Below are 27241 nucleotides of genomic sequence, written 5' to 3' on the forward strand. Positions count from 1 at the left end.
CAAGTTCGAAAATATACAGAACCACTTTTGCCTTCGCAGTCATTTTCGGAAAGTCCGAAAATCATTTTCGGATATATCCGAAAATTTCCAGAAGCAAAAATCTGGTTCTGTGTGTTTTCGGAAAGTCCGAAAATGAGTTTCGGAAAACTCCGAAAAAATCCAGAACACACCAAACTGAGGAGAAACACTTTTTAAAAATAGATTTTGAGCACTTTGATCACTCCTCGTATGTCAATGCATCATCCCTCTTAATAGTGCGGCTTTCCTATTAACTCAAGGAAACGAAAACGTACAAAATACCATTTGCTCATTTGCCGCATCACATCACATCAACGTATTCGGCGGGATATGCATTACGCTAACTCATTGCGGACATGACAACCTTCACATTTGCTTAAATAAAAATGTTAGTCCTCTCTAATCGCATTGTAATTAATCACCAAAATCATTAGGGGCCTAGAGGCACTTTCAATCTCCCCCTTTTTGGTGATTGATGACAATACGATTAGAACACAAGAGAGAATGAATATAATTTAAGGTTTTTTTGGTGCAAAGTTTCAGTGGAAGCTCCTCCTAAGAGTGTGCATAAAAGCAGGTGGAGAGCTCCCCCTAAATTATTGAATCCACATTGAAACTCACAAGAGAACAAATATATCACATATGCTCATTACATCCAACACATCGCATGCAAAGGAATAATTACATCTCATCACAAGCACCATATAAAGAGGATAAGGCATTGCACCACATTAAAAGATAAAATGATCCATTACATCACAAGCATTCATAATAAAACAATAGTCTTACAAAGCTTTAAACTTAACATTAAAAAACACAATAGTCTCATACAGATAAAAAGCCATGATAGATAGTCTCCCCCTTTGGCATCAAGACACCAAAAAGAGAGGACGATGAGATGACGACTCAAGCGAAGGGTGCCTGAGGAGGATCCTCTGGAGGTGGTGGAGGAGGATAGCTATAGCCATGGCCATATCCAAAGAAGTCGAAGTCAGAAGGCAACCCAGCAAAAGGATCCTCAATCGCTTCATCCTCTGGCTCATTGGGCTCGGCCTCGAAATCCGGAGGAGAAAGAGGGATATCAATGTGGTGGTCCTCATAATACCTTGCCTTGAGGAACTTGACATCACGAGCCGTTTTCTTCACCGAATTCCGCAATCGGCGGTTCTTTTTGGCCTCCGCGGAGCAAAGACCAAAAAGACTCCGCAAAATACGAAATAAGGGAGACGGCTCACGACGAGCCACAGAGGCAGGGCGCTCAGGAGCAGGAGGCGGCTGAGTGGAAGAGGAGGGTATGTCCCGAGTAGCTGAGGAGCGGGGGGCCTTAAGAAGGCGCAAGTGAAGCTGAGAATGAGTCACATCATGGCGAAACTGGAGCTGAGTCACAGTCTCGATCATCCGCATAATGTGAGGGGCATAGACCAACCCCTTCTTGTACTGAATTGAAGCCATGCGGATTTCCTCCCACACAAAGTGATAGACATGGAAGCGATGAGGAGGGGGATCAAACCGGAGAAGCATGGTCCTAGAGAGGTGGTTAATGCTGCTAGCATCACCATCCTTAGGCAGAAAAGACCGGCGAAACATCCGGTTCAAGTAGGCAAAGTACGGCTTGAGGCCGTCGACCTTGCCCAACACCACATTTGGATCATTTGGAGTGTAAAGGGGAAGCAATTCTGTGTTGGCAGGAATTTGAAGATTATGAAGGTCATCAAGGTTGAGCAAAGAACGAAGACCGAAGCCCTAGATCTCAGCCAACTGCTGATAAGAAACAGAATACCAGGACCCCTGAGTCATCCAGTGCATGGCACGATAACGATCAAAGTAGATGGTGGCATAAAACTGAGCAATGACCTCGTTGCACCAATTTTGCTGCAACGTCATGAAGGAGCGGATACCCATGAGATCACAATTGGCAATCACAGAGTCAATCACCGGATCATTGTGTGCCTGCAACTCCTCCCAATTGATCCATTGCATGGGAACAGTGGGATGAGCTTTGGACTTAATCACAGACTCATAAAAGTCTTGCTGAAAGAGGGTCCAAAACCGCGGATCCGTGGCGGTGCGGCGAGGGGAGCGCGGATGCTCATCCCGACGAGGAGCAACAACCTCAGACTTGCGCCGCCAATCATACACTTGGCGAATCACCGTCGGATCCCTCTCGGGGATATGAATGCGGAGAGGCCCAATGGGGACATTGGGTTGGCGCGGCAGCGTTTGCGGTTGACGAGAGGAGCCCTCACCATCACCACCACCACCACCATGAGCTTGAGTAGACCGTCGAGCCACCCGCGCAACCTGAGGAACCGTATCCTCTCCACCGGACCAATCACTGTCCGAATCATCATGAGAGGATGGAGTGGGAGAGCGATCCCTCAGGTGCTTCGACTTGTGGGAGGTTTGCTTGCGGGGAGGCATCCTTCAAATAATAGAGATACAAGGAATCAGGTATGGAAGCCAAAGAGGCAAGAAACAAGTGAGTGAGGGCAAGAATCATGCAAATCCGAAGTGATAGGGGTCGGCCAGGAATTTTCGGATATATCCGAAAAAATCCGGCCGAACCCTATAACTCAGATGCCGCACAAATCCGCCAACAAAAATTTGGGAAACTGAATCTGCAGGGCCTATGGCACTAGGGGAACATCTCCACCAAAGGAAATCACAAGATAAAACTTGAGGAATCTAGGGATTTGATTTTAGGGCAAATACCTCAAGAACGCGAAGAACACGTGAAGAACGCGGCGAAGATTGACAATGTAGGGCCCAAGAAGTGCCTCAAACGTGCTCCCTCGAGGTTGGAGAGGAGGGGAGTCATGGGAGGTCGCCGGAGAGGAGGTCGCCATGGGGTCGCCGGTGGGGAGGGAGGAGGGAGTCAACCCGTGGGGAAAAGAAGTGGAAAGGAGAGGGAAGGGAGTCCACAGTGTGATATATAAGGACCCCGAGATTTTCGGATATTTCCGAAAATTTTCGGATATGTCCGAAAGGATATAGAAGAGTTGCGCATGGTTCTGATGTTTTTCGGATATGTCCGAAATTTTTTTCGGAAAGTTCGAAAAATCCTGGGATTGCAGCAATTGAAACAGCGACAGGACAGAGATTTTCGAAATGTCCGAAAATTTTTCGGAAAGTCTGAAAATTCCTGGAAAACACAGTTTTGCAAAGAGATTTCGCCGAGAATTTTGATGAAACTATTTTTCAAACATTTAAAAGGAATTTTGCAAGGGACAAGCACCGGGAATTTTGACAAAAACAATTTTTACAAAGATTTTTGATAGGATTTAGGAAGGAAGGGATGGTCGAGCACTAGAGGCTCCATTTGAACTTGTGACTAGCACACAATCAGTCACACAAAACAATAGCCACAAGTCAAATGGACGATCCAAGGGATCAAAAGACAGGGAATTACCATGAGACAAGATAATTCACCCTCGAGAGAGGGAATGTGTGAATCTATTTTAAGTTGTGCTAGGACCAAAATTCATTGAAAAATGAGATCCCCATACACATAGATTCAAAATCTCCACAAAAAAATGACTAGTGTCCATCCATGAATTGAATGACCATTTTGTCACAAAGTGGTATGCAAACCTATTCTACCAAGCAAACATGCATGCAATAGATCAAGCCACATTCCGAGAATCCAAAATATTTAGTTCACTCCTCAACTCACAAAACCAAGCTTCATCTAGAGGCTTGGTAAAGATATCCGCCAATTGTTGTCGGTTCTCACATGTTAGATGTCTATGTCGCCTCTTGTGGAATGATCTCTCAAAAAATGGTGGCGAATATCGATATGTTTGGTTCGGGAGTGTTGAACGGGGTTGTTGGCTATCTTAATGGCGCTCTCATTGTCACATAGGAGTGGGATTTTGGATACATTGAGGCCATAGTCTCTCAAGGTTTGCTTCATCCAAAGAAGTTGAGCACAACAACTCCCCGCCAAAACATATTCCACTTCGGCGGTGGATAGGGCGACAGAGTTTTGCTTCTTGGAAGACCAAGAAACAAGGGACCTACCCAAGAATTGGCAAGTACCCGATGTGCTTTTCCTATCCACTTTGCACCCGGCATAATCCGCATCGGCATAGCCAATGAGATCAAACCTCGCTCCCTTAGGATACCAAAGACCAAGGTTAGGTGTGTGCACTAAATATCTAAGAATTCTCTTCACGGCCACAAGGTGACACTCCTTCGGAGCGGCTTGAAATCTTGCACACATGCACACACTAAGCATAATATCGGGCCTAGATGCACAAAGGTAAAGAAGTGAGCCAATGATAGAACGGTATACCTTTTGATCGACGTCTTTACCTTGCGCGTTGAGGTTGAGGTGGCTATTTGATGGCATGGGAGTGTGGATTGGCTTGGCGTTCTCCATCCCAAACTTCTTAAGCATGTCCTTCAAATACTTTGTTTGGCAAATGAAAGTTCCTTCCTTGAGTTGCTTGATTTGAAGGCCGAGGAAGAACTTCAATTCACCCATCATGAACATCTCAAAACGTTTGGTCATCATCCTACTAAACTCTTCACTAAAAGACTTGTTAGTAGAACCAAATATAATGTCATCGACATATATTTGGCACACAAAAATATCATTATCATGTCTTTTAGTAAAAAGGGTTGAATCGGCTTTCCCGATTTCAAAGCCGTTTTTCACAAGAAAATTGCGAAGACACTCATACCAAGCTCTAGGGGCTTGCTTAAGCCCGTAGAGTGCCTCGTGGAGCTTGTACACGTGGTTGGGATACTTCGGATCCTCGAAGCCCGGTGGTTCCTCCACGTATACCAACTCGTTGATAGGCCCGTTGAGGAAGGCGCTTTTGACATCCATTTGATATAGCTTAAAATTGAGGTTAGTAGCAAAAGCAAGCAATATGCGAATCGACTCAAGTCTAGCTACCGGCGCAAAAGTTTCACCGAAATCTAATCCTTCGATTTGGGTGAACCCTTGCGCCACTAACCTCACCTTGTTCCTTATTATGACCCCGGCCTCGTCTTGCTTGTTGCGGAAGATCCACTTTGTGCCAATCACATTTTGCCGAGGTCGCTCCACCAAAGTCCACACTTCATTCCGGGTGAAATTGTTCAACTCCTCTTGCATCGCCATCACCCAATCCGGATCATTAAGAGCTTGTTCCACCCTTAGAGGTTCAAGAGAAGACACAAACGAGTAATGCTCACAAAAATTTGCAATACGAGAACGAGTGTATACTACCTTGTTGATGTCTCTAAGATGTTGTCGGTGGGATGATCTCTTTGGATACTTTGGTGGATTCTTGGGCGAGCTAACTTGATCGGTGAGGGTGGCACTTGCTCGCCTTCTTCACCTTGATCCAAGCTTGAGATAGAGGGATCGTCGGTTTGGGTTGATGTAGGTGGCTCCACTTGTGTTGAGGAAGAGGCTCCTTGTTGTGGCTCCCTAGGACGTACGTCCCCAAGAGCCAATCTTTTGATTGCTTCGCTCGGATCCTCCTCTTCACCTAACACATGTGAGTCAACTTGCTCTACTTGAGAACCATTAGTTTCGTCAAATGTCACATCACGCGCGATCTCAACAATACCGGAGGATTTGTTGAAAACGCGGTATGCGCATTCATTTGACCCATACCCAAGCAAGAATCCCTCATCCACTTTAGGAGCGAACTTAGAGGATCTAGCCTTCCTATTAAGAATGTAACACTTACTACCGAAAACATGAAAGTAAGAGACATTTGGTTTGTTACCAGTAAAAAGCTCATAGGGAATCTTCTTAAGAAGGCGGTGAAGATAAAGGCGGTTGATGGCATGGCATGCGGTGTTGACGGCTTCGGCCCAAAAACGGTCCGATGTCTTGTACTCATCCAACATGGTCCTCGCCATCTTAATGAGAGTCCTATTCTTCCTCTCGGCTACTCCATTTTGTTGAGGTGAATATGGAGCCGAGAACTCGTGCTTGATACCTTCTTCATCAAGGAAACTCTCGATGCACGTGTTCTTAAACTCCTTGCCGTTGTCGCTTCGAATGTTCATGATCTTGAGGTCGAACTCGTTTTGTGCTCTTCTTGCAAACTTCTTGAAGATAGCTTGTATCTCACTCTTGTCATGCAAAAAGAACACCCACGTGAAGCGTGAAAAGTCATCAACAATAACAAGACCATATTTGTTACCTCCAATGCTTAGATAAGCAATTGGTCTGAAGATGTCCATGTGGAGAAGCTCCAATGGTCTTGTAGTGGTCATCACATTCTTGACGGGGTGATGTGCTCCAATTTGTTTGCCGGCTTGACATGCGCTACACACCCTATCTTTCTCAAATTGAACATTTGTTAGTCCAAGGATGTGATCGTGCTTTAGAATCTTGTGAAGATTCCTCATACCAACATGGGCTAGCCTCCGATGCCAAAGCCACCCCGTGTTGGACTTAGCCACTATGCATGTCTCATGTTTGGCTGTACTTGAGGAAAAATCCACAAGGTAAAGCTTTCCCTTGAGGACACCCTCAAAGACTACCGAGGAATCATTCCTTCTATAGACGGTCACACCAACATCGGTAAAAAGACAATTGTAACCCATAGAACATAATTGAGAAACGGACAAAAGATTGTAGTTTAGAGATTTTACCAAGAGAACATTGGCAATGGAAAGATCATTAGAGATTGCAATCTTACCCAATCCCATAACCTTTCCCTTTCCATCGTCCCCGAAAACTATGTTATCTTGTGAAGTGCCATTTGGATCAAGAGTTGAAAACATTGATTCTTCTCCGGTCATGTGATTTGTGCATCCACTATCAATCACCCAACTTCTTCCACCGGAGACATATTCCTACAAGAGATCAATTTCTAATTTTAGGTACCCATACTTGCTTGGGTCCTCTCATGTTAGTAACAAGTGCCTTAGGCACCCAAAGTACTCTCTTGATAGAAATATTCTTGCCCCTTGGGCCTACATACTTAGCAACAACACGACCACTAGTATTCTTCCTAAGAATATAAGATGCATCAAAAGAACAATGTGAAGCATAATCATTAGGAAGGATACTTTTGGCCTTAACAAAATTGCTAAGACCTTGGGGCCTCTTGATCATCACACTTTTGTCCACCTTTCCTTTTGGTGGAGGAATATACCCAAGACCCTCATGGTTGAAGTTGTCCCTTTGATAGCCTAGGTAGTCCTTTAGGGCCTTACTACCCATATGGCACTTAAGTAGGCCATTGTGAAGGAGTCCCATAAGCTTCTCATTTTGCTTTTGCAAAGTACTCAAGGAAATAGAGTTAGTAGCACAAGCTTCAATATCAATATCTTTGCATCTCACACATGGTTCATTGCTTGGGACAATTTTGGAACAAGATGGCTCGCTAGGGAGAGAGACACTATTTTTTAAGGTTTCGAACTTCTCTTCAAGAGTGAGGTATGCTTTGTCCAAGCCATCCACTCTCTCTTGAAGTTGAGCGTTCGCCACCTCAAGATTAGCATGAGACTCTTTGGTTTGCTTGTAAAGCCGTACCAATGCCTCATTTTTCTCTCTCTCCTTAGCAAGCTCACTCTTGAGTTTATGAGACCGCTCTTTCTCACGAATGAGCAAAGTCTCTTGCCTCTTAAGAGTTGCATATTGGTCCTCAATTCTCCCAAGCAACTCACTCAAGTGTGGTAGGGATTCCTTAGTTATGGACTTGAACAATTCATCATCCATAACCTCATCCTCAACCTCATCCTCCTCATCACTAACAAGATCAACATTAAATGACTTGTGAGGAGAAGGTACCTTAGGCTCCTTTGCCATGAGGCAAACGGGAGCATCCTCATCACTTGAGTAGTCGAAGAGTCTCGGTGGTGATGAAGGCTTGACGGCAAACGTGGCGACTCCTTCTTCATCACTTGAGCTTGACTCGGAGTTGAAGCCGAAGATCATCCCAAGGTGAGCTTGGCCATAATGTTCCCTCTTGCTATGCTTGTGCTTCTCCTTCTTCTCATCCTTCTTCTCACTCTTCTTCTTATCTTCCTTGATGTGGGAACCATCCTTGAGGTGGGGGCAATCCGCAATGAAGTGCCCAGGCTCTTTGCAAACGTAGCACACTCTTGCGGAGTGTCTTCCACTTGACTTGTTGGAGTAGTGCTTGGAAGATCCTCCCTTGAAGAAGCCGCTTCGCCTCTTGAACTTGCCGAACTTCTTGACGAAGAGAGCCATCTCTTCATCATCAATCTCCGCCTTGCTCTTGCTCTTGCGGTTCTCTTCTTCTTCTTCCTTTGCCTTCAAAGCCAAGTCTTCCTTCTTGATGCTTGCGGTTGAGCTTTGGTTGATGTATTGGATGACATCCTTGGACTCTTGCACGAGCATGTCATAGGCAAGGATGCGTCCAAGCAAATCATGAGGTGTGAGAGTCTTGTAGTCCGGACGCTCACAAATGATGGTCACCAAGGTAGAGTTCCTTGGAGTGATTGCTCAAACCATCTTCTTGACCACAACCTCATCGGTCATGTCCTTGGAGCCAAGTCCCTTGATCTCATTGACGATCTTGCTCAACCGGTCATACATGTCGCTTGGGCTCTCACCATCTAACATCACAAATCTCTCAAATTGCCCCTTGGACTCACGAACACTATCCGTGCCTTCATGCAAGTTCCGAAGCGTGTCCCAAATCACTTTGGCACTCTCAATGCCATCCACACGGTTGAACTCACTTCCACTCAAGGCGCTAAGTATTGCATTAGCGGCTTGAGCGTTCTTGTGCTCGTTCTCGTCGTCCTCCTTGGTGGGATCTTCGGGATTTTGCAAAACATAGCCTTTTTCGACTATTCTCCAAATATATGGGTTAATAGACTTCAAATGCATCTTCATCTTATGCTTCCAAGCGGCATAGTCCGTACCATTGAAGTACGGAGCTTTGCCGCTATAGGTACTCACATAAGATGTAGATGTAGAGGGATAGTCATAAGGGATCTTAGCTCCCTTATCACCATCGTTCCCATCCCCAGCTTGGCCCGATATGATCTCTCCAAGCGGTTAAGCCTAATTAGGAGATTAGGCTCTGATACCAATTGAAAGTATTAATTAGGCCTAGAGGGGGGGTGAATAGGCTAATTCAAAAATCAATTAAAAGCGGAAGCAGTAATTTTCGGATATTTCCGAAATTTTCGGATATATCCGAAAATTTTCGGAGTCAGCACAAATGGCAAAGTAAATCCTAGATCTAGTTGCCTACAACAAGAATATGCTAGCACAAACAGCAACTAGACCTATAGCGGCTCGAACAAGCAAAGCTAGTGGAGAGGGAGGAAGTAAATTCACCAAAGATGAAGCTCACGAGGTTGTTCCCGAAGTTCGAATCCTTGAGGGGATTCTACTCTCCGTTGAGGAGCTCACTAAGAGCCGGGTCTTAGCTAACCCTTTCCTCAAGAGGTTGCACTAAGCACTCCTCCTTCCACTAAGGGTATCTCTTCCCTTTCAGAGGTGAGATCCGACCTTCACAAACTTCTCCTGGCCAACCACAAGTAGATCGGTGGCTCGGGAGCGACACCTAGCCGCCTAAGAGTCCTCAACCTCCAAGAGTAACAAATGAAGCAAAGAACTCCCGGAGATAATGCAAGTGCTCACAAATCTTCACGAAGTCAACAACAAGCACTCACACAAACTCGAATCCATAACTCACACACACACTAAATCCAAATCGAACACCGGTGAGAGGGGAAACAAGAAAGCAAGGCTCAAAAGTGCTAGAGAGAGAGAGCAAGCCAAGGGCACAAATGATTGGAATGGAACCAGCAGCCCTCACAAGTGAAGGGAGGAGGCTATTTATAGCCACAGTCCAGATTCTGCCCGTTATGCACAATAATTGAGATTTTCGGATATTCCGAAAGATTTTCGGACATGTCCGAAAATTCCAGCTCAGCACCAACAGCAAAGTCAACGAAGGATTTTTCTGACATTCCGAAAACTTTTCGGACAAGTCCAAAAATTTCCAGTACCAACAACATCGTTCTGGATGTTCTCGGAAAAGTCCGAAAATAACTTTCGGACAAGTCCGAAAATATACAGAAGCGAAATTGACTCTACTGATGATTTTCGGAAAATTCGAAAATCAGTTTCGGACAAGTCCGAAAATATACAGAACCACTTTTGCCTTCACAGTCATTTTTGGAATGTCCGGAAATCACTTTCGGATATATCCAAAAATTTCCAGAAGCGAAAATCTGGTTCTGTGTGTTTTCGGAAAGTCCGAAAATGAGTTTCGGAAAACTCCGAAAAAATCCAGAACACACCAAACTGAGGAGAAACACTTTTTAAAAATAGATTTTGAGCACTTTGATCACTCCTCGTATGTCAATGCATCATCCCTCTTAATAGTGCGGCTTTCCTATTAACTCAAGGAAACAAAAACGTCCAAAATACCATTTGTTCATTTGCCGCATCACATCACATCAACGTATTCGGCGGGATATGCATTACACTAACTCATTGAGGACATAACAACCTTCATATTTGCTTAAATAAAAATGTTAGTCCTCTCTAATCGCATTGTAATTAATCACCAAAATCATTAGGGGCCTAGATGCACTTTCATTAACCTTATCAGAATTTAAATTGCATAACACACAAATGACCAAAATAACCGCAGTGCTATTAGTGTAACCCAAACATCTTTTAGCCAAAAATAATAAAAGGGTGTGAATGCTTTGGAATTGGATTTATTTTGTAAGGCCGCATTATCACCCAAAATTCGGGAATGAACTTTCAAATGCAACAAAACTATTTCCCTAGTTATGCACTGAGCCACTGATGCACGTGAGTTTTCCATGTTTGGTGATTTGCTAAACCTTTCAAATATAATGGCAAACTTTTGTACCAAAAATGAATGTCGCTAGTACATACAATACGTACGAAGACAGTCCCAGAATTTCACGTCGTGGGCTTCAGGGCTTTGCCATCTTGTCTGTCAGTGTTCACTAAACTGCAAGCGTACAAGTGGATACGTCCGAGCGCCTTGGCCTCGCTCTCGGAGACCGAGTCCGAGCGAGCTGATCTGTTTTCTTAGTCCGATTCCGAGTAGTTCGATCGTCGCGTGACTCCGAAACCGATTCTATCCAGATTCCAGAGTAGCTCGGACGTACGTACGCGGTATATATCCAGAGCTCCGCTGCTTCAACGAGCTACCAAACCAGCACGAACAGTACGTACGTTCCACCAGAATCATCAGTTCACAAATTAAGTCGTTATTTCGTTTCGTTTCGTTTAGCCGCGACAAGGATCACCAACGATTCGAGCGAGCAATCTCAGCGCCAGCGAGATGGTGTCCCCGGACATGATCCGCAACGTGGTGGGCATCGTCGGCAACGTCATCTCCTTTGGCCTCTTCCTCTCGCCGGTCCCCACCTTCTGGCAAATCATCAAGAATAAGAACGTATAGGACTTCAAGACAGACCCGTACCTGGCCACACTGCTCAACTGTATGCTCTGGGACTTTTACGGTCTCCCCATCGTCCACCCCAACAGCATCCTCGTCGTCACCATCAACGGCATTGGCCTTGTCATCGAGACCTGTCTATCTCACCATCTTCTTCCTCTTCTCCGACAAGAAGAACAAGAAGAAGATGGAAGTGGTGCTAGCGGCGGAGGCTCTCTTCATGGCGGCGGTGGCGCTTGGCGTACTCTTAGGCGTGCACACCCATCAAAGACGCTCCTTGATCGTCGGCATCCTCTGCGTCATCTTTGACACCATCATGTACTCCTCACCACTCACCGTCATGAGTCAGGTTGTGAAGACGAAGAGCGTGGAGTACATGCCACTGCTACTATCGGTGGTGAGCTTCCTCAACGGCCTCTACTGGACATCATACACGCTCATCCGCTTCGACATCTTCATCACCATCCCTAATGGTCTTGGCGTGCTCTTCGCTGCCGTGCAGCTCATCCTCTATGTCATCTACTACCGGACCACACCCAAAAAGCAGAACAAGAACCTCGAGCTGCCAACCGTCACCCCTGTCGCCAAGGACACCAGCGTCGGCCCTATCAGCAAGGACAACGACCTCAACGGCAGCACTGCCAGCCATGTCACCATCGATATCACTATCCAGCCATAAGCTAACTTAGCGATCGAGCTTAATTATGAGTTTCAACGTAGATCAAACTGACTGTCTAATTAAGGCATGGTTATTAACTTTCTATATGTTGTTGCCCGGATGTTTTTAGCAATTTTTTTCACGAACCAATGTTTTTAGCTGTTATAATAATATATTATATCATGTAATTCTGATTTGTCGAACGGGTTCCATAATTTCAATCTGAAATTCCCAAAATTTCGTGTTTATCTCATATTGTGTTGTCTTTTTTTTCTTTTTCTAAAAGATTAGCTCACATAGAAGAAACAGGGGAAACACCTTCGAGGTATGATAACATTTTTCCCATTAAATTGCCAATTTTATTAAAAACACAGCAAAAAAAAAACAAAGAAAGGCAGTTCTTACAGAAATTCTTTGAGTCCGTTGGACCTAACGCTGCGAGGTCGTAGCAATCGCCCGCTGTGGCTTTACCTTATTCACAGTAAGTAAATCCATTAAACTGATGGTACTTTAACCTATAAATAAAATGTTTGATCTTATCTGGATGATGTAACGTCCACACACAGCTACAGAAAGTTTTTTTTTTCCGGACGAGGGCCACTGAAGGTTACGTATGGACCTTAAATACCATAAAAAATCAATTTTTACATATGAGCCTCTTAACAAGCCCGTTTCTGAAAATAAAGTATATTTTCGCAGACACATCTCTTGAGCGGCCGCATGAAAAATTGATATTTACAGGTTCGTCTAGGCTTGCCTATAAGTGTAACCATCCTCCTCTTCCCTCTCAATATATTCTTTAAGGAAAGGTACTCGAATTAGGGTTTCTTTTGATGACGGCAGACTCAAAGGCAAAGGAACATATCTGTGATGGTGGTGATGGCGGCAAAGGTGATGACAGTGGTGATGAACGTGACAAGAACTCAAAACTCTATACGACTAAACGCTAAGACTAGTAACTTGACACAATGAAGTAACTGAGAACTCCATAAACTAAGGCTGAGCAGAAACTAGTAAAAACGCTCAAGTTTGTCTTGGATCACGAGTATGTTATTTTTTGGCTTTTTCTATACTGTAGGTAGAGAAAAAAATATGAAACAAGAAACATCTCATCGAGCAACGAAGCTCTGACACCACTTGATGTCCATGAGAGGATAAATCGATTGGATGGAACGACGTTGGCGATCCGACTACAACTATGTTGGGATGATGCGCCTTAGCAAATGTTACACTAACTCCATAGGCAGTCGTGAATCTCGTACTAGAACGAGACATATTCTAGTACAACGAATCTGGATATAGAGTATATATCACATTCTAATGCGAGGTTAGCTTTTTATGGGATGAAGGGAATATATGTTTCTTTATCGTCACATTTGTATCAGCTTTCGACACGCCTATGATTTTAAAAACACGGTTGTGCCCAGGATGCTTTCATGTGTATCCATCTATCTATCTATCTATTATATACTAAAAATCCATTGAACTTTCTATAAATGCTCTTAATCTTCTATTATATACTAAAAGTCCATTAAACTTTTTATAAACGCTCTTAAGTTGCCACGTGGTGCTCTGCAAACGCTCCTAAGTCGTCACGTGGCGCTCTAATAAATTAGAAAAAATCCTAGAAAAGAGAAAAACATCTCACCATTGATTTTCACTTAAATCAGTGGGCCCATTATTTTTGACCATTAGATTGATTTTAAAGGAATAGATACTCAATCCAACGTATGGGCTTATTAGATTTGTCTTGCAGAATTTGTACCCTTTCCTTACTAGTCTATCTAAAAAAACCCAAACTTTGGCTATAAATCTGAACACATGTGTGTCTAGGTTCATAGCTAGGATTGGACTTTTTTTTTTTGGACGGAGGGTACGTACATATGTGCAACGTATTTCATATGCCCTCCCTTTTTCTCCTATTTTCTAACAACTTATTACAAAATAGTTTAAATTTTAAATAGCTAAATAATCATGATTCTTAATTCTTAATGTATATACAGCACTAAATTCATTTGTACTATTTTTATTTGTAATTAAATAAATACATCAAGATCGGTATTGCATATATTTTGCCAGGTGAAGAAAAAACTGAAATACGTTCGGACATAGACCCTAGCGTGGCAGTCATTAAACAATATAAAAAATTGACAATAACTATACCATCTTAAACCATTCTACATATAAATATGTACATTAAATATCATATAGGATGCAAGCCATCATCCGTCACATTTTAAAAATTAAGAAATGTCCTTGAAATTCTATGGGAAAAAGAAAGCAAAACATCCAACTATCATTTTACACTTAAATCAGCTGACATATTATTTTCAGCCATTACATATATCATTCTACTCTTATAAGCCGCTATGTATCATCTTAAAAATTAATTACAAAATATAGAAATTCTAAAAGAACCATTATTCCAGCCATCAGATCTATATTTAAAGAAAAACTATGAAAAACAAAGTACCATCCCATTCCCCCTCCCCCTCACCTGGATTAACAAAACTCCATCTTTATATTCTAAAATTATAAATATATAGTAAATGAATAAAGATATCGTCGTAGTATATAAGCATACTAACAAAAACAGGGAGTAGGGAAATCGTCATTAATTAACTCAAGTGGCACGCATTAGATTTTTAACTTATGTGCTATGAAAACATGGACCAAAGGGAGTGCTAGAAAGGTCCATTAGGATATTTCCAAGGCTATACGTGGTCGTCGATGGGGACAAGAATTAATAAAAATTCATATGAAAAGCATAATTTTCTAGCAGAGAGAGCATGCCTATATCATATAAAAAAGACAATATTTGTCGGAGTAACTTTGTCTAATATGGTCAACACTGTCAATGGCATTAGCATTCTTAGCTCTCCTGAGATTTATTTTGAGGCCTAACAAATTAGAAGTCTGAGCACAATGTGGCCATAGCCTAAGCATCAACTCTACTTTGTACTGACAAAGAATTACATTGGACTCCAGCAAATGATAGAAAAGTTTTGGCATGCCAGGCGTTGTGCAAGCTAGGCATTCATGGCAATGAAATTGCCAAAGTATCAACTCGATCTATTTTGTATTAACAAAGAATTGCATAGGAACTAACTCTACCGTTAAAAAATAATTTTGTCATAAATTTAAGATTCCACAATTCTGGTGAATTTTAATTTAGAGTTTATGTGTTTTAAGGATCATTACAAACAAAATCATAACCAAATTTCAGAGCAATCCCAAATAGATTTTTGCGAGAAGGATCATAAGTTTAAAATATGATTAAAAATATAAGTAAAAATCACCCAAATTTATATATTCATAAATCTATTATATACCAAAAGTCCATTTAACTAGCTGTAAATACTCCCAAGACTATTACAAATGCTCCTAAACCACCACATGACATTCTAATAAATTATAGAAAATTTTAGAAATTCTAAGAAAAATAAAAACATACTCTTCTTGGTTGTCACTTAAATCAGTCAACACACGTTATTTCCAACTATTAGATCTAATCTTTATAAACTAAAAAAACAAATTGATAAGGATATATAGGTGTTTCAACAGTGATTCTCACCCAGACTAGCTAATGCGGGAGCCCTTTAGTTGTGTATATATGGTCAGCTTGAGTGGGTGTGTAAGTGCTGAAGTGAGAAGCATGGTGATGGTGAAGCTGGTGTGTTTATATACGTTAGAGCCATTACTACAAGGTATTGGAGAAAAATAAGGTGCACAATGTGGGGCCTTGATTTGTTGTGTATGTGAGTAGCTTGAGCAGCTAAGTGGATGCAAACAAAGTAATTATACAAGATATTAAATTCTTATTTGTTGATAATATATTATAGAAGAAATTAATGGTGCTTTGGAAATACTTTATATTTATTCTGAGAGGTGACTGGAGTGGTGGTGTAGGATTTGCATATAACTAGGAGCAACAACCGTGGTTTATAAGTAAACATCATATGTATCCTTATTATTTGATATCTGATAGATCCAAGTTCATCACATATTTAACAACATATATAGCTCTTTTTTTTGTTCTATAATAATGAGATAATTAATAATGAAAATTTAAGGACTATTTTATGGTGTAGATCATCATAGAAAATATTAAAAACGTCCGCACAAATGCGCAGGTTTTCTTCCTAGTTATTATAAAACAAATACCTAATATCCCTGGCTAAGTTTTTAGATTTCGAAGTATACATGAGTGAACTGGAAAGCACTTTTGACAATAAATTAATTGGATGCTATGGCTGGAACCCCGGCCGTTTGCATATGAATCGATCTCACCCAGGTACTTAGTCAAAAACAGAGGCAAGACGGTTATTGCAGACTTGCCATAAACTAAAGGAAAAAAGTACGAATTACACCCCTGAACTATCGAGGTCCCTAAACTATTGAGGTTGACCTCAATAGTTCGGGAGTGTAATACGTACTTTTTCCTATACTAAAACACACCACTTGAAATTACGCTGTCTGACCAATTCGTCTCTGGCCTATGCTGCTGTACAAAGCCAACAATCCAGACAAGTGTCCGGATTCCAAATCCAGTAGCCAATAACTTCACGGTCAAATATTTTTACCCAATAACGAAATCACAGCTGCTAGTTTATTTTCTCTCCTCCAAGGTCAAATATTTTTATTAGTGTCGATTTTGTAGATCTATCTACCTAATTAAAAATATGTAAGGCTCTCGGAACAATTCTCGTGCGTCGTCGTCGTCATCCACACGGTACGCTTTTTTTAAGCCAAATGAACTAAACTCGGTTTGCTTGTTTAGGATAGGTCTTAATTCCGAGCTCAATACGAAGCGGATTTGCTCTGTTTTTGAGGAAACGAAAACATGATGAGATAAAAATCGAAACTCCTCAATCAATTATGAATTATCTGCAAGGATATGGCTGGATTTCATGGAGGAGATGGCTTGAGGTGGCGTCGGGCAACCGACGGACTCTAGGAGGTAGGGGACGATACTGTAGCGATGGGCCCATGCAGCAGTGAGAGGAGTAGGGGGACGCCAATTAGACTTCCGGTTGCTTGTTCGGCCTGACGTGCACTTGCAGGCTGAGGTGGAGGGGAGAAGGGAGGAAAGCGGGCTGGCTCGAATGCGGGCTGAGGAAGAAAATAGGCTGAAAATGGACCAGAGAGAAATGAATATTTTTATTTAAATAAATGCTAAAATGATGTTTGTATTATAACAAAATAACAATTAAGCTCTGAAAATTCCGATAAAAATTTCAGTGTAATTAATCATGGAGAATTTAACAAAAATTAAATCCAGCCATGTTACTTTATTTCCCATACTTAATTTACTTGTAAATTAATTTAATTGTAGGAACCAAGGCAACATTACACCCAAGTTCTAGTCTATTACATAATATATATGAAACTACATAATATATATGAAACTGGCCCACCTCCTATAATCAGTCAGATATGCAGGACAAATAGGTATGGGGACATGGCGTACCCATAATTTTCACAGCAGCCCCTGAGACCTTCATAGTTGAGAAATAATTTTCTTCCAAGTTTGTTTAAGCAAAAGCTGAGTGCTTCGACATGCTTAACATATATTCCCGTATGCTTTTCCTCTGCAACCTTGCTACTATAACATTTACAAGAGGCTGTGGAGGGCACACTATTGACGATCGCTAAGTACAAATTTTGACCGCCAACTATCACTACAAAATAAAGAGAGAACTAACATTTCTTACATGCATATCATTTATAAATAATGTAGTTCCACTTGTTTTGGAGAAATAATGTGGATGCAAGAATTAAACACTAAAGTGAAGGAGTAATGAGCCGGCATGCAAGCAAACACACTTCTAGCAAATCACGTGCGAGCACACGGATTGATTGGTCCACAAGTCAGCTCAAACCGACTTGTAGTGGGGCCAACACATCCTCAACCACCATAAGGGGCCACATGGCAGCCTCTGGTAAGGCGGTTGAGACATGCAGTGCCGATGATGAGGCTCTCTCTCGTGGTCCAATCTTCTGGTAAGGGGATAACTTACGTTTTGATCGAGTGCGACGTTTAAGACGTGTCTACCAACCAAAACAAGTCCAGGGCAATGTCGTACTAACCGTGACGCGCGGTTGATGATCCCTGCAATGCAAACGAGAGAACACTGCAAGAACAAGATAAGATGCAATCTAAATATTGTGAATAGGTAATTAAGCATAAAGTAATAGTTGCCATTGAAGTGGTAGATCTAACCGACCCGACAAATCAACACATCAACTATTGGGGGCTCTGAATCTATAGCCGTCGACTAACCGAGCAAGGACTAGAGAAGGTGAACGGCACTTGGCAAAATTCAACTAAAAAAAACTCCAATGTTTTTTAGGGTGTACAAAGCTATTTATAAAAAAAATAAATCTAGACATAGGTTCTGGTTCATGGTGGTGGAGAGAGGCTCTTCCAAGATGGGCCTAGTCCATTACAAGCCTTGGGCCTAGTCGATTACAAGCCCTAACGCCCAAGTTTGGTTTCAGCAACAGCACTGCCTTGTTTTGACGATCTCTGTTGACTCGGAAAGAATTTGGATACGAGACTAGATGCATTTCAAAGGCGGCAAGATAAGCTTTCCATCAAGTTCAAGATCACTCAAATCGGAGTTGACATGAAGACGCTAGGTCCGTTTGAAGTCAGTGTTGTATCCAGAGGCCGAATTGGATTCCAAAACTCATTGGACATGAATATCTTGTTGATCCTCCATTCATCCAATGCATTCTTTGGTATTGTTTTATATTTCTCATGCTTGGTTGTATGCCTATACTTGAAGGTCACATCAGCCGAGGGTTCAACCGAACCCTTGGTTCGATCGAACCGACAATAGTGTCCCTCATCTCCACCCTCCATGTGTTGCTTCCTGGTGGCTCCTCAATGACGGTTGGAAGTTACCGACCTTCCCAACTTTCATAAGCAGCTATAAAAGGATATCACTCCCTCACTCTCAATACACATTTCAAGGAGTAATTCTCCCATTCCACATTGTATTCTGTCTTGTAGTAGTAGAGTTAATCTTAGAATAGTCTTTGATCCTATAGTCTTCTTGGAGATTTCGGTTTTTCTTTAGTACTTTACTCTTTTGGTAAGGCTAAAGCTGCAATAAAGGAATTATCTTTTTTATTATATTGTGTTCATAGTTAATATATTCATTAGTTGTGTGTTCTGTGAATAAATTATACTCCATTTATATGCTTCAGCTGATTAGGCTAGTTGATCTATGCTACAGCAACTGTCCAATGATAACGGATTGCACAAGTTCTAACTTGTCCATCCAAAGGGTGGGAGTCCTGGGGGAATTAGTGATATTATTTATTAACATAAGCGTGGTGCTTAGATTAGTTAAATACCGTTGGATGCAGGTATGCCCCACAAAAAGTGAGGTAGGCGGCAGGTGGTGACAGCCTTGTCCATCCTTTATATTCCTCCTTATCCGGGTATGATGTAAGAGTTCGTAAAATGTCATAAACACACTGGTAGACCAGCAGAGAGTAGTCTCTCGGTAGTACCTGGGTGCCTAGAACTAAGTTCTAGCCTTGTAAGCATATTTGTGTTAAGTGTAAACTAAACATTAGAAATATAGAAGTACATATGAACCTTAGCTTCATATAGTTCTTCTTCACTACCTAGTGTATTATTATAAATGAATCTCATATGTGTCGCACTGCCCTTATATCATATTATTAATTAACCCATGTTCAGATCATGGTAAAGTAATAATAGTTCGATTTAATGAATAAATGAACTCTATTTTTGCCGCCTTCCCCGTGGAAATATAAAAACGATTCCATTGAAATACTCCTAGGTGAAATGCTACAATTGTATCTGTGCGCTTGCGGATTTATTTATGATTATAAGAAATACCAACACTAATAGGTGCATCAACTAGATATATCTAATTAGATGAAACCCCCGATTATGTCATTAGTCAAAATACAACTAAACAAATAGTCAAAATATAGTCAAAGACTAAAAATTATTTAACAAAATGGTTATATATCAAATGCACGTATATTTAACCAAATAGTTATATATCAAATGCCGGCATACGTGGTGTTTAACCCCGAGTACTAATACCCGAGTGATTTACCATCCGCCATTAAATAAATATATATCACACAGTTTTAAGCCAATCATGTTTATAATCAAATTTATGTGCATAGCCTAAAGCATTTTTGTGACTTTATAAAAAATAGTCACGTAACACTAGGCCAACCATGCATATTAAATTAACACCTATCAGCCTCTAACCCTTATAAGAAAGAAGCCAGTTAAAAGGCCACAAAAGCGTGCTGTAGGTTTCAAATTGCTAAAAACAAGGACTTTATAACAAAAAGTATCTTATGTAACAAAATAAGAAAAATATGATGGCATTGGGGGTATGCTGCGCGCATATTGTCAAAAGAGTAAAGTGCACCAGCGGTCCCTAAACTTATACGGGTACGTCATCTAGGTCTCTGAACTCTCAAAATGCATTTTTGGGTCCTCGAACTTGTCTGGGGTGTTATGTAGGTCCATCCGATGACGTGGCATGCCACGGTGGCGCCTACGTGTCGATAGGGATCCCACATGTCAGTCATATGTATAAAAATAAAATTAAAAACCATATTTTCTCCTCTCTACCTCTGCATCGAGCTCCGCCGCCTCTGCTCACCGGCATGCGCGCGCCGGCCTACGTGCGTCGGCTCTGTCGGCTCCGCCACATGCGACTCCACCGGCCGCGCAAGGCTACGTCGCCTCCCACCCAGGCGCGACACGGCGAACCCCTCCGCGCGAATGCATGTGGGTCCCCATCGAGGCACCGGCTCGGCAAGGCGGCGGTGCCGCGCGCGGCCAGCAGAGGCAGCAGAGCCGCGCGTGACTGGCGCAGGTGCTTCGCCCACGGCGAGCGGAGGACCGCATGTCACGCCCCGAACTAGTCCCGACCGGAACTAGCCCATGACGCTCCAAATTAACCTGTTAATCGATACCAGTCCCAGGAAACAGTGCTGGTATCACAGGAAGACAGAATATCACAGCAACAGAGATCTCTTTATTATAGAGTAGGAGTACAGTCATGTTGGGCTGCGGACAGATCCCGAGCTCACAACTGCATTACAAAAGGGAAGCGGAAGCTAAGACTTGGACCAAACATCACAGGCGCGACTTGGGAACTAGGCCGAAACTCTAAAACTCATCGTAGCCGGCTTGCTCCTGGAAGAACTCCTCGTCAGCGGGATCCGCTTCATCTTCTTCAGCAACTGGGGGGATTATTTATATAGAGCAAGGGTGAGTACAGGAGTACTCAGCAAGCCATGGAAAATAAGTGTTTAATGCAGGCTTCAAGGAAAGGCCGCTATTTTTTTTTGCGATTGATTTTATTTAAACTCTTTTCTGAAACAACTAAGGGAGTGCTTCTCAAACGACACGGATGAGACAGTGCGTCTCGTCCGGTTGGAGTATGTGCAATGTTTCAGTCTTTTAAATTGATCAAGATTGGCACCCAGCCAACAACTTTCAAACGGCCACCAGGGGCCTGGCTGATCCCATCAGCCGCAGATTTTCCAAACATCAAACCCATTCCACAACAGCAAATTTCACAAGGCAGTAGTCAAACAAAACTACGCTAGGAATCACCTCACATCCGCCCATGACCGTGGGCACGGCTGTTCGAACAGTTTTAATAACCTCTGCAGAGGGGGTATACTTTACTCACACGACATTACTAACCCGGATCATCCAGCCCGTGCAGAACGGCCACGACTAGAGACCTTAAGGCTTTCATGACAAGGCATTTTGAAAGCCGACACAGGTTCACCATATGCCAACGAGAGGGGTCCCAGACCAACACCAGATTAGGTCCCAGACCATACTGTGCCAGGAAGCCCAGGGGTCCTCCCCGACACCACCTCGGCGAATCCACATGTCTCTTAGCATCATGGCTCCCCCGATAAGCTAGTTACTCAGCCAGGGGTGTCCCATTCCACCCATGTGGTCGTACTTGTCTTATGTTTGGATGAAATTCCAAGGAAACGGTCCTTAAGTGCAAGAGCGGGAAACTGTACACCCGATATGTTCCCCGGTCTGCGGTTTTGGAAATTCATTTAGTTCGCAAGCACCGACCCAGGTGTCGGGTTTTTCAAGTCTTTTGTAAAACCCAAGTTTTACCCAAGATGTTTCTCAGATTTTAAGTTTGAAGGCGACCGTCGATACCCGTGCAGAGTGCACGATTACTGAGGCGCAACTAGGTGGGTACAAGGGAACATGGTATAACAATTACAATGGAAGGGTCAAATGCAACAAATTAGGTAGGTCCGCCAATCTGCCTTGCAGACGGGACAAGCAGACTAAGTGCGATCCTATCAATGCATAATATTTTTCAAGCAACATAATTAAGTTCAAATATAGGCTCAAGATGTTCAAAGGTGGCTTGCCTCGCTCGAGATCTTGAGCTTGATCCTCGAAATCTTCGCACTACGGGTCTTCGGGCTCCGAAACTACACGTGAAACGGGACAACTCAGCAAATGGCGAAATTAAAGCCCTATTATTGACCTCTAAGCGTGCCATTAGATAGATCTCGAGATTTGAGGAATTTTGGAAGTTAAACGGAGTCAAACGGACTTACGGTTGGGAAGATATTGATTTTCTAAGATTATTGGATTTTTGGTCTAAAGGAAAAGGATTTATTTAATTCCTTTTTGAAAAAGAAAAGAAAAGAAAAGAAGGAGACTTCCCTCAGGCGGCTAGAGCGCGGCCCGAGAGAATGGGGCGGCTCGGCCGAGCTTAATGGGCCGGCCGGCCCAAGAAGGCGGCCCAAGGCGCGCACGCGGGCGGGGAGGGGAGAGAGAGAGCCGGTGGGCCGGGTCCATCCCGCGTGGTCCCGTGTGGGACCCGCTTGTCGGCGACTCGGCTCACCGTGAGCGAGGTGCACGCGGGGCGTGCTAGGGTTTGGGGAGGGAGGCGCGGCGCATGCGCGCGGTTCGCGGAGGATGTGGTGCGGCGGGCCCACGCGCAGCCTCTCGGCTCGCGGTGGACCGCGAGCGCGAGGGGGCGGAGGGAAGCGGCAGACCGGGGTCTGCTTGACCCGGTCGCGGCCGAGGTGGCGCCGACGTGGCGCCTACGTGGCTGCCACGCGGGCCGGCGGGAGGTAGACGACGACGCCGGCCGGAACGGACGGCGGACGACAGCGGCGGAGTGAACCATGGCGATACAGGCGAAGGCGAGCACACCAGGATGTTGCATAGGACGAGGGGAGACGAGCCAATGGCTCGGATTCGCCGGGGGATGCTCGACGGCGGCAGATTGCGGCGGCGGCAACCGACGGCGGGAGAAGGGGGAAACGGCGATGAGGTCACGAGGGGCCGATTCCCGGCGGCGAGAGCATCTACGCGGCTACGGGAACCCACCCCTTGCGCCGGATTAGGAGGAATCGCATCGAGGAAGGACGGCGACGAGAGGCGCTTCCGAGCTCGGGCGGCGACGGCGGCGAGGACACGGCGAGCGACAGCAGCAGTCGGGGCGGCGCCGGCTAGCTACGGGGGGGCTACTCGTGGTACTACCGAGTCTAAGGGGAGGAGATGGAACGAGGAGAGAGAATGGAGGGAGGCACTACCGTGCGGGGGTGATGGGGCGCAGTGACGATGAGACGACGGCACGGGAGCGATCTCTCCGGCCTCGGGCCGGGGGAGAGGAAGAAGACGAGCGCCCGGAGTCCCCTTCCGCGTCCTAACGCGCACCGGCTCCTCCGGCACACGCGACGGCGGCGGCCGGCAAGAGAGACAGCAATGGCGCGGGCGAGAAACGGGGAAGATTGGGAGGGGAAAGAGGAAGGGAGGCGCTTGGGTTTATAGGGCGGCGATGTTGGTTTGGAACCGACCTTGGGCGGTCAAGGGAGCGAGATGGCGCTCGGCGCTCGCGGCCAAAACGGCGACAGGAGGGGGGAGGATGACGCCGGCGGGAGGGAAAAGGGAAAAAGGGGGAGAGAAAGAGGGCTTGCCTCCTTGCCGCTTTGGGGAAAAGGAGGAGGGAGAGAGGGCGACTCGGCAGAGGGGGGGGAGCTCTGCCTCCGTCCCTTGGAGGCACGCGCGGGGAGAGGCGGGGCCGAGTCGATGATGACGGTGATGACGGCGGGGCGGTTTGGAGTGGAGCGGCGACACGGGTGGCAGACGCGGGGCAGGCGCGGCAGGCGCTGACGGCGGCGGCGACTGGCCGGTCGGCCACCACGGCGCGCGCGCGCGCGCGGGCGGCGCGGCGATTTGGGCGGCATCGGAGGGAACGGCCGCGAGAGTGGAGAGGGAGAGCTCGACGCGGCTTACGGGCTAAGCGGGGAGAGAGAGAGAGAGAGAGAGAGAGGGAGAGAGAGAGAGAGAGAGAGAGCCGGGGAGGGAGGGGGAGATGGGCCGAGAGGGATTCGGCCCATCGAACTCGAGGGAGGCTAAATAGACTTTTGCGGAGGGATTTCATTTGGGAAGGATTTGGATTCGGGATTGAACTTGACGATAGATCGGGGATTTGAGATCTGAGATGGCACGGACACTAGACAACAAGCAAAGAAACGGATTTCGCAAATAGGGTTTTTAAGAGATAGTTTTCCCGCTAGGCGCCACGACGGAACGGACGTTACAGACCAACCCCCCTAACAAGAATCTCGACCGCGAGATTCAGCACCTAAGGGAGCAGCTCCGGGAACTCGGCGCGGAGAAGATCTTCTCGTTCCCAGGTTGCCTCATCTTCAGAATGATTGCTCCATTGGACCTTGTAGAACTTGATGGTCTTCCTTCGGGTCTGACGTTCTGCCTCTTCAAGAACCTTGATCGGCCTTTCCTGGTAGGTCAGGTTCTTTTCCAGCTTGATATTACCCAGGGGGACTTGTTCTTCTGGAATACGGAGACACTTCTTCAATTGAGACACGTGGAACACGTTGTGCACATCTGCGAGACCTTCAGGTAACTCAAGCTGATAAGCCACTTCGCCACGTCTGGCGGTTATGAGGTAGGGGCCGATGTAGCGGGGTGCTAACTTGCCGGACATCCCAAACCTCCTCATACCATGGAGAGATGATACCCGCAGGTACACATGATCTCCTTTTTCGAACTCAAGGTCACGCCTCCGATTGTCAGCGTAAATCTTCTGACGGTTCTGCGCTGTCTTTAAACGTTCTCGGATCAGCTTAACTTGTTCTTCTGCTGCCTTGAGCATGTCAGGACCGAATACCAGCGCTTCGCCCACCTCATTCCAGCACAAGGGAGTGCAACACTTTCTTCCGAACATTGCCTCATTCGGCGACATCTGAATGCTGGCCTGATAACTGTTGTTGTATGAGAACTCAGCATACGGCAAACAACGATCCCAAGTGCCTTCGAAATCCAGGGCACACGCACGTAGCATGTCTTCTAGGATTTGGTTCACCCTTTCTGTCTGACCATCGGTCTGCTGATGGTAAGCTGTACTAAAATTTAGATCGGTTCTGAGAGCTTCATGCAACTGCTTCCAGAACCTTGAGGTGAACTGAGTGCCTCGGTCTGACACAATCTTCTTAGGACAGCCAAATCTACATACGACATGGGTCATGTAGAGTTCTGCTAGTTTCTTTCCATCAAAGGTGGTTTTCACTGGCACGAAATGAGTTGATTTCGTGAGTCGATCCACGATTACCCAGATGGAGTCGTACCCGCTAGGGGTTCTTGGCAAACCGGTGATGAAATCCATTCCAATCTCTTCCCATTTCCACTCGGGAATTGGTAGGGGTTACAGCAGACCAGCTGGCCTCTGATGCTCTGCCTTGACTCTTTGGCAAATGTCACACAGGGCTACGTATTCTGCGACATCTCGCTTCATTCCAGCCCACCAGAAGTATGCCTTGATATCCTGGTACATCTTCGTACTTCCTGGATGAATGGAGTAGGCGGACTCATGAGCTTCCTTTAGAATGAGATCTCTTAACTCCTTCTTGGCCGGTACACAGATGCGTGGACCGCACCAAACTGTGCCTTGATCATCTATGGAGAAATCGGTGCCCTTCTTCTCCTGTATTCTTTTTATTAATTCTTTTATCCCTTCGTCATCTTTCTGAGCTTCCCGGATTTGCGATTCTAGGGTAGGCTACACTGTCAAGCTGGCAGGGACACCTGACTGTACCATGGTCAGCCTTAACTTCTCCAATTCTCTGCACAGGCGATCTTGGTCAGGCCATATTTGAGCTACATTGCAATAGGTCTTGCGACTTAGCGCATCAGCGACCACATTAGCTTTACCGGGGTGGTAATGAATTCCAAGATCGTAATCCTTGATTAGTTCCAACCATCTTCTCTGCCTCATATTTAACTCGGTCTGAGTGAAGATGTACTTAAGACTTTTGTGATCGGTGTATACTTCACATCTACTCTCGATTTAAATAGTGCCTTCAGATCTTAAGAGCATGAACCACGGCTGCCAACTCGAGATCATGGGTGGGATAGTTGACTTCATGAGGCCTGAGCTGCCTGGATGCATAGGCCACAACCTTTCGTTCTTGCATTAGGACACATCCTAAGCCTTGTCTTGATGCATCACAGAAGATCTCGAAATCTTTTCGGATATCTGGCAAGGTGAGAACTGGGGTAGTGGTCAACCTTTTCTTCATTTCTTGAAAGCTGTCTTCATAGGCTGTACACCATTGAAATTTCTTTTCCTTCTTTAACAGCTCGGTCATAGGTCTGGCTAGCTTAGAGAATCCTTCAATGAATCTTCGATAATATCCAGCTAAGCCAAGGAAGCTGCGGATCTCTGACACATTCTTGGGTGGGTTCCAAGCAAGTACAGCCTCAACCTTGCTGGGATCTACTTCGACACCGTTGGAGGAGATCACGTGTCTAAGAAATGCTACTCGGTCTAACCAGAATTCGCATTTCGAGAACTTAGCGAATAGTTGATGATTCCTGAGCTTTTCCATTATCAGCCTCAGGTATTCAACATGTTCTTGGAGTATATCAGGATGTCATCGATGAACACTACGACAAACTGGTCCAGGTATTCCATGAAGATTTTGTTCATTAAGTTCATGAGAATGCTGGAGCATTGGTGAGTCCGAAGGACATCACTGTGAACACATATAGACCATATCGCGTTGAGAAAGCGGTCTTCGGGATATCTTCAGATCTGATTTTCAATTGGTGGTAACCTGATCTCAAGTCAATTTTAGAGAAAAC

The 27241-nt window shown here is 44.7% G+C and overlaps 2 pseudogenes; one reads left to right on the forward strand and one right to left on the reverse strand.

Moving 5' to 3' along the window:
- Positions 1–924: 924 nt before the first annotated feature.
- LOC136351857 (uncharacterized) lies at positions 925–8839 on the reverse strand (annotated as a pseudogene).
- A 2446-nt stretch (positions 8840–11285) lies between these two features.
- LOC4346526 (bidirectional sugar transporter SWEET7b-like) lies at positions 11286–12081 on the forward strand (annotated as a pseudogene).
- Positions 12082–27241: the final 15160 nt, after the last annotated feature.

The sequence above is a fragment of the Oryza sativa genome, chromosome 9 (assembly GCF_034140825.1).
Source record: "Oryza sativa Japonica Group chromosome 9, ASM3414082v1".
Lineage (NCBI taxonomy): Eukaryota > Viridiplantae > Streptophyta > Magnoliopsida > Poales > Poaceae > Oryza > Oryza sativa.